We start from the raw sequence: 15,452 nt of genomic DNA on the forward strand, positions 1-15,452 counted from the left end.
TAACATTAATAAATTGCAAAAACTTTATGAAATAAAGTGCTGGCAATTAATTTTTTTGTGGTTTTCAAAATTATCAGTAGGGGAGAGTGGGGTCAATTGTAACAGGGTACGATTGTAACAGAGCAAATATTTCGAGTGTCGGGTTCTAGATTTGGTTCCTAGGTGGCGCACAAGGTGTATTTAATAAATCTACATGTACACCCCTGCTGGCAACCATTTTTATGTACTTTTGAAAGAGTTACATCACAAAAGATATTTTCACGCCACGCAAGTACTTTTTTTGGTATTAGAATATTATATTGTAACAAAGTAATTTTGTTTAAACAAATAAAAATTATTAACCGAATATGTAAGTGGACACCTTAATTAACATTTCAATAAAAAAAAAATTAGTTTTGCTAATTAACTAGCATTGTTTTTAACAAATGAAGCTGAAATGGCGTCTTGGGGACAATTGTAACAATAAGTAAAGGGACGATTGTAACAGCTGAAAATAAATAATCTTATGTTTACAAACCATTACTTAACTCTTTAAGAACCACCAATAGTTTCCTATATCATTTATATTATGTTGCATGTGCATTATTTTATTTGTCACCTTTCACAGCATAAATTAAAATTTTTAACCCCTTAAAGTTAAAAGTTTAACCCTTTAGGTCTCTGCTCATTATTATTTTTACTCCTAAAATATCACTACTATTTTGATCAATAAAAAAATATATCACAACTATGATAATATGTATAATTAACTATGTTTTAGTTGAATTTATGAACTGTTACAATTGACCCCGTAAGTGGAGACAATTGTAACAAGTGCACGATTGTCAAAAATTGTTAATAACTAGTATAATAACATTTAAAATAAGGTATTTAATTTTTTTTTCTAGTAGAGGATATTCTACTTTACTCGTCTGTCAATTAATACTAATAATATATTGTATTTTTTGTTAGTTAAAAATAGTTAAGTAAAAAATATTACAATTGTCCCCACTCTCCCCTATTTTCATTTCATTTTCTGTTAGCAATTTGGTGTAAAAAAATTCGTGAAATTTACGGAAGATCCACAGTAGGAGGCATTATTCTAAATTAAACTAAAATTATCTACTTGTGTACATGAATGTATCTTTTATTACAAAAGTAAGAAACATTTTATAGAAGTAGTTATTTACAGTAAAAAATTAATGCCGTTATCATAAAAATCTAATCAGAAAACATCTTATATCACACGATTTATATGAACGATGATCAATTTTTTTCTCTTGAAGTTTCCTTGTTGTAAAACCAACCAGTTTCTTGGGATTGAAAATTAATAAAAGATCAAAAAGTAATGTTTTCCTGTAAAATAATTTTTTCTATCTCTGATTTAAATGCATAGGTTTCCCCTCGTGAGTTAACGCGTACAAAGTGAGAGTTAAGCGAACCGGTAGGGTTTATTCCAGTGATTTAGGGGAAGAAGGCAGGAAAAGTCGAAGCAAAAGAGAAACAGAGAATTGGGGGAAAGTGAATCTAAACACTTTATTTCACGTATTATAGGAAAGAAATGAATGAAAAAATCTAACTTGTTTAAAGAAATTTCCATCGTAGTGAACTAAAGAATTGGAATAGTAGACCAGTTTGGAATTCTCCCCAAAAGAAGTAATTTCATATTTCGGGTACCTAAACTTTACTCAACTGTGAAGAAGTGAACTCTTCCGTTAAGTTTTCCCACCACCTGTGAACTTGGAATTCTCGCCAAAAGAAATAAGTTCATATTCCAGGTACTACCTTAACTTTACTCAACTATGAAGAAGTGAACTCTTCCGTTAAGTTTTCCCACCACCTGTCAACTTGGAACTCTCGCCAAAAGAAATAAGTTCATATTCCGGGTACCTTAACTTTACTCAACTATGAAGAAGTGAACTCATCCGTTAAGTTGTCCCGCCACCGTTGATTTTTTTGATTCTAAGTTTTCCCACCACCTGTCAACTTGGAACTCTTGCCAAAAGAAATAAGTTCATATTCCGGGTACCTTAACTTTACTCAACTATGAAGAAGTGAACTTCTTCGTTAAGTTGTCCCGCCACCTGTCAACTTGGAACTCTCGCCAAAAGAAATAAGTTAACACTCCGGGTACCTTAACTTTACTCAACTATGAAGAAGTGAACTCTTCCGTTAAGTTGTCCCGCCACCTGTCAACTTGGAATTCTCGCCAAAAGAAATAAGTTCATATTCCGGGTACCTTAACTTTATTCAACTATAAAGAAGTGAACTCTTCCGTTAAGTTGTCCCGCCACCGGTGATTTTTTTGATTTTAAGTTTTCCCACCACCTGTCAACTTGGAACTCTCGCCAAAAGAAATAAGTTCATATTCCGGGTACCTTAACTTTACTCAACTATGAAGAAGTGAACTTTTCCGTTAAGTTGTCCCGCCACCTGTGAACTTGGAACTGTCGCCAAAAGAAATAAGTTCATATTTCGGGTACCTTAACTTTATTCAACTGTGAAGAAGTGAACTCTTCAGTTAAGTTTTCCTACCACCTGTGAACTTGGAATTCTCGTCAAAAGAAATAAGTTCATATTTCGGGTACCTTAACTTTACTCAACGTGAACTCTTCCGTTAAGTTGTCCCGCCACCTGTCAACTTGCCGTAGTTGAAAATCATTTACATTTGATTTCGTTTTTATTCGAAAATTAAGGTCTCAAATCTAAGCCTGACTTACCGTTTTGCAATTAGTAAACAGTTAATTAGTTCTATTTAAACGTGTAAAACTGTATCTAGTCATCATATGTACTTAAAATAATAAATTCAAAATTGTAAAACGCTAACAACTTTTCGCGCTTATTACTAAAATATTTCACAAGTTCTTATCCCAACCAAAAATTAAACGAAAATTTTAAAAGCAAAATTGTAACTGAAGTTGCAATGGTAACCGAGTCAATTTGTGATTACAATAAAAAACAGTAGTGAGTGCTGGACTCTTAATAAATAAGAGGAGAACAAATTGCTGATTTTTGAGAGAGGGATACTTAGAAGAATTTTTGGTGCAGTCTGTGAGAATAACAATTGGCACACCCTTTACAATCATGAGTTATATCAAAAGTATAAACAACCAGAAAAAGTTCATGTTATTAAGGCCAATCGCATTCGATAGCTGGGACACCTTTATAGATCTGAAGGCCAAAACCCCACAAAAAAAGTAACTTTTTTAAACTAGAAGGTACAAGAAGAAGGGGTCGTCAACCGACTAGGTGACTGAACGCAGTTGAGAGAGACCTAAAGATAATAGGAAGGCCATGGCACAGAAAAGATCAGGATGGCAAAAACTTATTGGGGCGGCATTGGCCTGTCATAGGCTGTATTGCCCAAGAAGAAGAAGATAATTCTTTAATTTTAATTCACATTTTAATGAAATAGCTCTAAAAAAATGTTTATGCACACAAACTGGGGAATAGAGAAATCATAAGAGAAATACTTTTATTTAGGAATCGGAAAGTATGAGCATAAGCAGGCAGTATTCATTTTAGTGTGTACATTTTCAGTGAATAGTTTTGACTTTTCAACAAAAAAAAACTATTTTGTCTCAAGAAACACGAATTATTGCGAAGCAATCAGTTGGCAGCAAGAGCTACTATTAGCTATGAAGTACTTTAGTACCTAACTAAATACTTAGTGCTATATACGAAACAACAGCTTACTGAAGAGTCTCTGCTCCATAGTTTTAAATTAATTTAACTCTACAATGCAATCACATTTAACTAAAATGAAAGCCACCGTAATTTAGTAAAATAATGTAAATTCACTTATTAATTACAATTCAACATATTGAACGACAATAAAGCAAAGAAGTTTCAATTATATCATTATACCATTCGTAGTATGATAGAATGACTCAAGTTAAAAGATTTTTATCGAAAAACTCATTTGCATCAATAACTCATTAGACTAATTTTCTTTTTAGGAATATTATGAATATCTGACTTTTTTAGGACAACTAAATAAATGTTTAATGATTTTCTAATTAGCATTATTAATGATGTATTAAAAACATTGTAATTACTCACACCTTTTTAGACTTTTTCCTCCTCTTTTTATTGATTAGGTCAATGCACCAAAAAAATCATTCCCAATATTTTGATAGAAAATTGCGATTTATGTTCATAAACAATTATTCCCTTTAAAAAAATTCCGTTTGAATGAAATACGCTTAGGGCACTAGTTAAACCCATTTTCGGCCTAAATTGCGTAAACGCATTATTTAAATGAATATTTTTTTTAACAATGCGACGTATATTCTTCATAAATTTTATTTTTCTGCTATTTTTAAGCGTTATGAAAAAAATCTATTAAATATTAGTAATTCAATTGAAGTAAACACTGTCTGTTGAGAAATTTTCAAACTACGCTATTTTTAAAAAAAATTTAAACGGTTATTGACAAATTCGACTTTTTGAAAATGAATAATTATTCCACTTGCTATCAATCCTACGTCTTTATGACTAATTATTATATTATTAATATTAGCATTTTAATGATGCTTTTGACTCATATTTTTCAGCTATTTTTAAGAATTCTGAAAAAGTCTATTAAATATTAGTAATTCAATTGAAGTAAACATTCTCTGTTGAGAAATTTTCAAACTACGCTATTTTTAAAAAAATTTAAACGGTTATTGACAAATTAAATTTTTTGAAAATTTATAATTATTTTTCTTGATATTTATCATATGTTTCTAGGATGGATTAAAGTTGCAAGTTCTGTAAATAAAATAAAAATAAAACAAATTTCATGAAAAACTAGTGTTTAACAAAATGATTTGTCTCATTGATTTGGCCAATGGTTCATCGACGCACCATTTTATTTCTAAATAAATTATTATTTTTCACCCATAATAATGGTTTTGCGTATCAATGAATGTAATTTAAGCATATTTCAATGAAAATAATACTATATTTTATAAAATTTGTCCGCTTGGTCTAAAATATGTTAAATATCAAACTGCAAAAATTAAATCTGATGAGAAAACAGTTTAAAATAATTCATGTAGTTCTTCTTTTTTGAAAAAGAAAGACAGAGAGAGAGAGAAGGGAGGAGGAGGGAGAAAGTAGAATAAGAAACAAAACTAATTTTTATATTCGGTAATTTTTCAGTATGAAATTAAAATTCAAATTCTTAAAATATTAATTCTCTTACCATTGCAGTCTAATAAAATTTAACCTGTCCATGAAATATTTAAAATTTGTAACAGTGAATATCTTTTATTTCATTAAAATTCTTGATAAAGTAAATTTATTTAATAATGTATAAAATAAAAATTTAGCGATAGCCAGAAATTATCTTCATTTATTGTTATAATGAGCTTGTATGCATTTTTGAAAACATTCCATAAAACATTAGAACCAAAAAAATTAAAATAATTTAAACCTAAAGTTATTTACAGCTTAAAATTATTTTTTAAAATTATATCGTAAGTGGTATTTAAATAAAAAGTGACACATAACATTTTAGAAATGTCAACTAGATACATGCATTTTTAAACGAAATTGAATGTTTTTTTTAAAATAAATTTAAAATGAAGCACACATAGTCTTTATTAATTGCGAAAATTAATTACTAATTTTCTCAACCTAATTAAACGCTTTCCAACTACATAGTTCACGGTGAAAAGTAATAAAGAAAGAACATAGTCAAATAAATGAATTTAAACAATGATGGCAAAAATGTTAAATGCTTTACGAAATAAATGACATTATGGTTGGGAAGTTATTTCCCATCCAATTTGACAGAGAGAAATTATATCAGAGTAAAGGGAAAAACTAAATGAACACTAATTGAATCGTCGACTCCTAAATGAGATTTACCTTTCCTCTTATTAAATCCTGGATTCTACTATCTTCAGAAAAACAGTAAATATGTTCTCGTTGTTTTTCACGTCTTGAAGGAATACATGTGGAAATCTCATTTCATTTCAGATTTTTTTTTTTAAAGAAATTCTAAATGGTACAAAGGTATTTATCTGCTAATGGGGCCATGAAGCCAAGTTCACCAACATGAAGAAACAACGCCTGATTCTAGTTTACAGAAATTACCTGCTACCCACAATATAAATAAGTGTATCAAATACGACAATAGGTTGATCATAAACAATAACAATTAATATTGAACACAATTTTATTGATGGCTCTAATTATCACGAAGCCAAATTCGCCAACACCAAGTAACAATGCCAGATTCTGGTTTACACAGATTACCTGCTGCCCACAATATACAAAAGTGTATCAAATACGACAATAGGTTGATCATTAAGAATAACAATTAATATTGAATGCAATTTTATTGGTGGTTCTAATTACCATGAAGCCAAGTTCGCCAACACGAAGAAACAACGCCAGATTCCAGTTTACACAGATTACCCACATTATACAAAAGTGCATCAAATACAACAATAGGTTGATCATTAACAATAACAATTAATATTGAATAAAATTTTATTGGTGGCTCTAATTACCATGAAGCCAAGTTCGCCAACACGAAGAAACAACGCCAGATTCTAGTTTACACATATAACCTGCTACCCACAATATACAAAAGTGTATCAAATACGACAATTGGTTGATCATTAACAATAACAATTAATATTGAATGCAATTTTATTGGTGGCTCTAATTACCATGAAGCCAAGTTCGCCAACACGAAAAAACAACGCCAGATTTTAGTTTAAATAGATTACCCACAATATACAAAAGTGCATCAAATACGACAATAGGTTGATCATTAACAATAACAATTAATATTGAACACAATTTTATTGGTGAATCTAATTATCATGAAGTCAAGTTCACCAACACGAAGAAACAATGCCAGATTCCAGTTTACACAGATTACCCACAATATACAAAAGTGCATCAAATACGACAATAGGTTGATCATTAACAATAACAATTAATATTGAATACAATTTTATTGGTGGCTCTAATTACCATGAAGCCAAGTTCGCCAACACGAAGAAACAACGCCAGATTCTAGTTTACACAGATTACCTGCTACTCACAATATAAATAAGTGTATCAAATACGACAATAGGTTGATCATTAACACTAACAATTAATATTGAATGCAATTTTATTGGTGGCTCTAATTACCATGAAGCCAAGTTCGCCAACACGAGGAAACAAAGCCAGATTCTGGTTTACACATATAACCTGCTACACATACGTACATATGTATATGTTCGCATCAAAGCTAACCTTATAGCATAACCAAGGCAACAACAACCTGTTTACATGATTTTTTCAAGGTTTCGCAAATAACGTTTTTAATCGTTAAATTCAACTACTTTGAAATTGAAATTAGTGTATTGTCGATGAGCATTCTCATTCTAGACACAACTGGAAATGCGTGTTTAGGAAAATGGACAAAAGCTCAAAATGCATGTTGAAGAAAATGAACGCAGCTTGAAAGGCGGGCTTCAGAAAATCGAAACAACTGGAAATGCGTGTTTAGGAAAATGGACAAAAGTTCAAAATGCATGTTGAAGAAAATGAACACAGCTTGAAAGGCGGGCTTAAGAAAATCGAAGCAACTGGAAATGCGTGTTTAGGAAAATGGACAAAAGCTCAAAATGCATGTTGAAGAAAATGAACACGGCTTGAAAGGCGGGCTATGGAAAATAGAAACAACTGGAAATGTGTATTTAAGAAAATGGACATAGCATTTGATTCCATTTTTCAAACTTCACTTATGAAAATTGCCCTTTTTTTTAAAGAATAAACTATTTAATCCGAATAAATTCGTTTTATAATGTCACCTATTTGCCTAAATCACTTAGTAATTTCTGTGTTAGTCTTTTTTAGAAAAAAAAATATTTCAAGTAAGACCACGGTTCTTTTTTTAAGGTTGTTACGGGTCCTATAAATGCATAATACTGGTATTATTAAGGTTTAGATTTAGACTTCTTAAAGTCACATGATCATTAACTTTTCTGAATACGATTTTCTGAAAAATTACCCTGCCCCCCCCCCCCCCCCCCNATCCTGCCCCCCCCCCGTAATGATTATACTCTCAATGTTTAAGTTAGGAAGGCAGTACTGAATTCCTCCGTCCGTTATTAAATCTGAGATGATCATTACAAATGCGCATTTTGAGCTGTGTCATTCCCCTAAGTAATTTTTGAACTGTGTCCATTTTCTTAAAGTCGCTTTTCGAGCAGTGTCTATTTTCTAGATAAAATTTGATGCAACAAAAAACCTGATGTATCGTTACTTTTACGGTATTATCTATTATATATAATTCTCTTACGTGGCTCCCAAATTTTGGCTGTATTTCTTTTCCGCCGGTGGCAACGTTTGCTTTGTTTTGAAAACACCAAAGCATTCTGCCTTTTAATGATGTGTTTCTGATCTAATATATATAATTCTCTTACGTGGCTCCCAAATTTTGGCTGAAGTACTTTGTACAACTAAATAAGATTCTTTTCACAACAGTTAAATATTTACTTTATTTTCTTCATTCATAGAGAAAACAGTCGGCAAAGAATTCTGTTAGGTTAAAAAACATTTCGCTAAAAAAATAACGAATTCTAAAAGAAATAAAAATAAACAACTTAAAAAATAAAAATGCTGTTGCCAGCCATAGAATTTTTTGAAAGTTAACTTAGCAACATAAATCAAAATGACATAGAAGCGCAACTAGATCAAAATTATGATACCTGAGCGCTTGACGTAACAAATCCTTCAATTCTAAAAGTGTTGTATCGCCAAATGCCCAAATTAACAATTGTGTTCTTAAAGAAATTCTATAAAAAGTTTTAAATAAACAACCTACTTCTACAACTGCTTCTTGAAGAACTTGGCTCATTGATTAAAAATATTGTTTTAATTTTACAGTACTAACTTTACTTCTACTTTCATTATTGCTATGACCCTCTTTCATTACATTTTACAACTTCATGCTAAATTTGAGGACTTTAAGTTGTTTTGTGGTTGAATACTGACATTTAGAAATGTGTACATAAAAAAAATAATATTTAGAGGTTAAGAGTTGCCTCAGAAAAATTTGAATTGTTGACATTGAACTTAACAATGGAAACAATCGTTTTTGTGAAAAATTGAATTGTATTGTTGACATCAAAACTAAAAATATTGTGTTTCAACTTAACAATACTACCTTAATTTATACTTTAGAATTGCCTCGGAGAAATTTGAATTGTTAGCAATGACTTAAACAAAAAGTTTTATTTTAACTGACAAATACTATATTATAATTTTAACTTTTTCTATGACTATACTCATTTTCTTACTCTTTTCTTTGTTTTTTATACATTTTATTTTTTTGTGATAAAATAAAAAACTTATAGTTGTTCTGCTTCTGAACACTGATGAAAACACAAAGTGATGGGCTTCATCAACAATCAAAAATATATACATTTATTTTACAAATTTCATATTATTAAGGTGGCGCCCTTCAGAGAATTAAAAATACAAAATTATCTTCATCAAATCCGATGCTTTACATCCGGCGTTCAGAGGCAGACTACTATTTCATATTGTTTTCCAACACATGGCTTTAGCCCTCTGGTGGGAAAGACTTTTAAACAAAACTTACAACAATTATTTTTCTCAACAAATGAAATTTAGTGTGATTAAGAAAAATATGTGAACTGTTTGCAATTTCAAATTAATATTGAAATGTACAGGTTTAGAATTTTCTACAGTGAAAAGTTTTCGGAACTTCAGTATTCAAAAAAGTATACAAAAACTAGACGTTCGAGCAAAGCGAGCATTGGATTGCGAAGCAATCTGAAATGAACTGTGAAAGCAGTTCCGGGGGTTGGTGAGCGCCAGCGAGCAGGGGGCGAAGCCTTCTAGTTTATTATAAAAACACTGAATCATTGAAACTAAATAAATATTATTCAAAGCATTATTGTTTAAAATTTTACTCTGGAAATGGATCTTATTGTAAAATGGATTTCACGGATGATGCATCCGGGGTTCCAGCACTTTTTGAAGTAACTTTATCCGGATTTTTTTTACTGTGCATTTCGAGATGCGTTTCTTAAACACTCGTTTCCAGCTTCGTTCAGCATAAAAAAAACTCACCGACGAAATGCTGAGTTTACTTAACTAGAATGTTTTACTTTTGTTAAATAACTACATTTTTTGTAAATAACACTAATACCGAATAATATAAATGAAAATTAACTACCTAAATTTGTTCAGTTTCTTTTGGAAGCTGTATTTCTTAAAGCTTTTCTGTAAGTTTTCTGTAAACTTAATATCAATTACTATGATAATCATGCAAAATAAAAAGCATTAAAAAAGTAGAAAAATAGTTGACCAATTCTTGCTAGCGGAAATTATTGAAACTGAAATGGACCAAAAAAAAGCTATGATTAAGTTTTAAACTATAAGAATAAAAAATTCTAATCACTCAAATACTGCACCAACATATAGATAGTTCAATACATAAAAGACAACAATTAAAATCATTATTTTTCATTTATCGTCTGCTACAAGACATTGATGAAGGAAAAAAAATTTAAATGCTTAAATTCGTGAAGTTAATTTTCCAAGAATTATAAGTGAGATATCAAAATGTTGCGAAATCTTTTTTTTTTTCCTATTTTTCAAAAATTTAAATATTTTTACTGTAAATTTTATTATTATTTTCAAGAGCACGTTTTTTTTTAAAAGTTTTTTCATGATGCTAATTTGAAAGTTTTTTTTTTATGTTCTTTCTTCTTTATATAGTCCTAGTATTCTAATCAATGGAATCTGTATTTGTTTGTTGCCTTCTTTTTTTCCCAGGATTATAAACAATGTAAATGCAAACCATTCTATAATGGAGTCGCACATGTGCATGACGCATTATAATAATGCAACATGTGAATCACATGTCGCATTATTATCATGCGACACGATGTTATTATAATGCGATTATAATACAATGCTTAAAAGTTTTTAGGTTTGCGGCGAGTATGGGTATTTTGCACAGTGAAATTTCGTAACTCAACGTGTACAATCCCAATTTTTCAAAGAAAAACGTAGAACAACAACAGCAACAATAAATGAACAAAGACCCATGATGGCTCAGGGGATAGAGCGCTTGTTTCCCAATGAGGTGAAACGAGGTTGAATTCCAGAGATGGCTGGTCGACACGTATTCCACACCCAGCTCGCATCGACCACAGTGCTCGCATAAAATATCCTTAGTGGATCATGGGTTAGAGTTCCCTTGGCGCTATGGAATGCTTTCGTGGTTTTCCTCTCCATGTTACTCAAATGCGGATTAATTCCATTAAAAAGTCCTCCATGAAGGGTAGTTTGATCCAGGAGTTTTCTTATCTTCCGGATTGGATTCAAAATTACAAGGCTGCGGAGTTGAGCATCGGTAGTCGTAAACTTAAAATTGGGTCGGCTGTTCAACGACAATTATGATATTAAAAATAAAATAAATACTAGAAAAATAAATAAGTAAATAATAATATCATAAATAAATAAAAATAATAAAATAAAATAAATAAATTGGCAAATAAAGAAAATAAATTTATAAATAAAAATGAATTTCAAAGGTATTATTACATATGTCATTCATAAGAGATTTCCGGGGACGTTAAAAAAAAAAGATGTGAAATGAAACGTGCCCGTAAAGATCATTAAAAAGCAATATTCATAAAAATCAACACCGAGTAAGCCCGGGATTTAACATGTATCTTTCACATATTACTTTAAGCTTGATTGACCCCTCCGTTCCATTTCTTCCGAAAAATGGTTCTATATCATTACCTAAGCTTCTGGTAAAACTTATATTTTCCCCAAAATAGCAAGTTTTTACATTAATTACATCTCATTCATGATTTCATAAATGTCCTCAATAATAGCTAATATCAGGGCAAATAACATTATGAACAATTATTATAGCAGTAGCCACTAATCTAATAATCACGCTTTTTGTTACCTGGAAATAAATATTTTAAATTTATGTAACATTATTATTAATTATATATTGTTATAATGAAAGTAATTTCATATTCTTTTTCATATTATTTGATATTATAATTTGTATACAATTTTATAATAACATTATTGATATCTACGATATTATCTGATATTTGTGTTATTAGTTCTTAAATGAATACTTGATATTCTCATTATATTTTCGAAATTATTATGAGCATCTTTCATGTATATAAATGAAAAAAAAAAATTTTATATTTATTTTTACAAAAAGACTATCAAGTATATTATAGTAAAACATTTCGCCAAAGCATTTTGGTTGGTATAGATTTTGTAGAAACATTATTTTTTAATATTTCGAAGTGTTTTAGAGCAAAGTACATTTTTTTCAATGATTTCAAAAGATATTATTTGATTCAAAAACTCAGTCAACTATAATCTATACTTATATTTCCCTGAAGTGACACCATAAACTCTGATATTTCTCTATCTATATTGGCAACAGTATAGTTATTATTTATTTTAATATGTTGTCTTAAGTAATGATTTAAGCAGGAGTAAAAAATTAGTTAAACGTTAAGCATTTATTCAGATACATTTTGTTATGTTGTCTTAAGTAGTAATTTAAGTAGTGTTGAATAGTTAGTTATACTTTTTTATAAGTATTTATTTATTACTAGCTGAATATCCGCTCTTCGTACGGGAAGAATAAAAAATCAATTAATCAATACCGATCAACATTACGAAATCTTAAAAGGAAATTCCACTATAATTGAAGTGCAAAGTGGAAGAACCAGGCAAGTGAGATTTTTAGGGATGATCAATGAAAATAGCAAAGTTGTTACATCAATATGGGTATTTTTAATGTTTTTACTTTCACTTTAATCTGAACATAATTTATTCACATTAATTTTTACTATGTTTCTTACTATACTTTTTTTTCAATTTGGCAGCGGTAAATAAAATAAGGCAAAGAAAAAAGCCCTCCTTTGATAAATAGGTAATAAAATAGTTCGGAAACTACTCTTCTCCTTACCCTTATTATAGCCTCCCTGAAAATGTCATTCACCTGGTTTTTCCTCTAAGCTCTTCAATTAATAAAGCCAAAATAATTTCATTAATTTATTTATTATTATTTGCTACCCTTCCCGGTGGCTTTGCGTTATTATATTAAGCAAAACACTATTTTTTGCAGTCTCTTACATCAGAATAGAGATTAAGTGTATTTAACATCATTTGGCGTGATAATATAGCTCTCGGCCAACTCATGCTGGTCAAACTTTAGAACTGTCGAATAATTTTATTCGGTACACATCCCTTTCAAGGGGACGTAATACACTTATTTCCACAGTATGGGTGCTAAAATTGCTTAGTAATGGGTAATGGTGCAGTTTTAATAATTACCAAGTATATCCATATAATACTTTATACCTACATTAGTATATTTGATACATATTGCATTACCCTTAAAAATTGTGCGAAATTGTCCAACAATTGGCACAAAATTGCGCAATTTTGTGCGAAATACATTTCTCAGCTGCAGCAAACTAAAGCTGAAATTTTAACAACAAATGGAATTCTTAAAAGATCTAGAAACATAACCATTTCTCCAACGACCTTTAATTTACCGTTTAAAATGTTTATAAGTAGCAGAGGAACAAAATTCTTTTAATTATAATTCATTAAAATGTTAATACACTTTCTTTTCTGCCACTGGAAAAAATATGTTCCGTAACTACAAAAAACCTGTTGTAGAATTCTTATTAAAACTGCACCAATTATTATAATACCAATGGTACATATTACCGAAATTAATTAAACGTCATCTGCTTATGTCGATTTTCTACGCTTCCTCTAAATGAATTTTCAGTAAACCTTTTCTCCATAAATTTTACATTTATCCATAAATTACACATGGATTTTAAATAAATTGTACATAGCGTTTATTTTAATTAACACATATTACCTACAATTGTTAAGCATTGGTATGAGTAATACGGAGAATAATAATATCTCCAAAATGACTAAGTATCTTTTTTCCATTAACTTTGCTTTCTAGCAGATAGTTTTTCTTCTTCTTTTTTATTTTTAAATCTCAATTTTATAACATCATTATCGTCAATAACAGTATGACAATTTTCAAAGGTTATTCTAAGCGAATTCTACTCCAATTTCGACTTTTAGTACATACTACCTTACATCAATATGCATATATTACCTAATAATTAAAAATCACTGGCGTCAATAATAGTGTGGCGATTTTCTACGTTTCTCCTAAACGAAACAGCACAACTTTTCCATTAATTGTTCATTGAATTCATAGTGTGTGAAAAATAATTAAATATTAAAATGCGTGCAATAAACTTTTTTCTTTTCGATCAAATAGAGCTATAAACTAGCGTATATAAGCGATGTTGAGAAGAAAACACATCAGTAATAATAATACATAGTTATCTATCTTAAAGTGAAGGATTTCTTTAGAATGGCCCTTATATTATAAAAGTATCAATAGTATTATAAGAATAAAATAAATTTAAATGGCTCATCATGGGTAAATATTAGCACTCACTTATGCCACGATTCAGTTTATATATATATACAACAAAATAAGTAAATACAAAAAAACACGAAGAAAGTTAAGAAAAACAATAAGTTTAATTTATTGTGCATTAACTGAACTGCAAGTAAACAGAACTCATTAGATAAGTTCAAAAAGAAGATAAAACAAAGGGTAAATTATAGACATATGAAAAAAAAGGGGGCGGGAATATTTACGGAAAATTTTGTTATTAATTTTTCCATATGCAAATTCATTTCGGGCAAATCCGTGTTAAAATTATCTACTAAAAATTTTTTCTCTCTGATAATTTATATAATTTTTCCATGTGCAAATCCATCCGTGGCTAAAATTATTTGCAAAACAGGCAATTTATGTTCATCTTTCCTATTTTATATTTTTTCTTAAATAAATATTTATTTTCTAAAATTATTTATGGTCAACTTTTTGAATTATCCAGTATAATATTACCTTGCGCACATCCATTTCGGGCCCATCCTTGGTAACTAACAAATCAATGCACAGCTAAAAAATCACTTTAGCAATGCAATAAGAACGGCACTTTAAATTCCTCTAGTTACACTCAATTTGTGCTTTTGTTTTCATATTTTGTAATCTGGCAATCTTGTTGCGAAAACATCTTTAAATCATTCTTGAAAAATTTCCCGTTCATGTAAGTACATCTGATTTCGTTACTCGCTTTATAGTTTTTGTTTTGTTTTATACTGTTTTATCTTTTTATTTTCTGTTTTTACGTGCTATTTTTACTTATTGTGTTCTATTTTATTTGTTGCAATTTTTGTAAAAAATTTTTTTGAGTGCTCCTCACACTATTGTATTAATATATTTTGCTTTGGCTATATTGATGCAATATCAGAGAGCACTCTTTTTTGCGGACATAATCGTGTGGGCTGATGAAAAGATTATATCTTTTATTTTCCGTTTTTTTCTTCAAACAAATTTC

General features: G+C 29.8%; 1 protein-coding gene across 1 annotated transcript in view; it reads left to right on the top strand.

The window, feature by feature from the left end:
- The window catches only part of LOC107437149 (neuropeptide F-like), a 52,403-nt gene that overhangs the window by 28,444 nt on the left and 8,507 nt on the right, over positions 1–15,452 (top strand). The window lies entirely within an intron of this gene.

The sequence above is a fragment of the Parasteatoda tepidariorum genome, chromosome 3, assembly GCF_043381705.1.
Source record: "Parasteatoda tepidariorum isolate YZ-2023 chromosome 3, CAS_Ptep_4.0, whole genome shotgun sequence".
Lineage (NCBI taxonomy): Eukaryota > Metazoa > Arthropoda > Arachnida > Araneae > Theridiidae > Parasteatoda > Parasteatoda tepidariorum.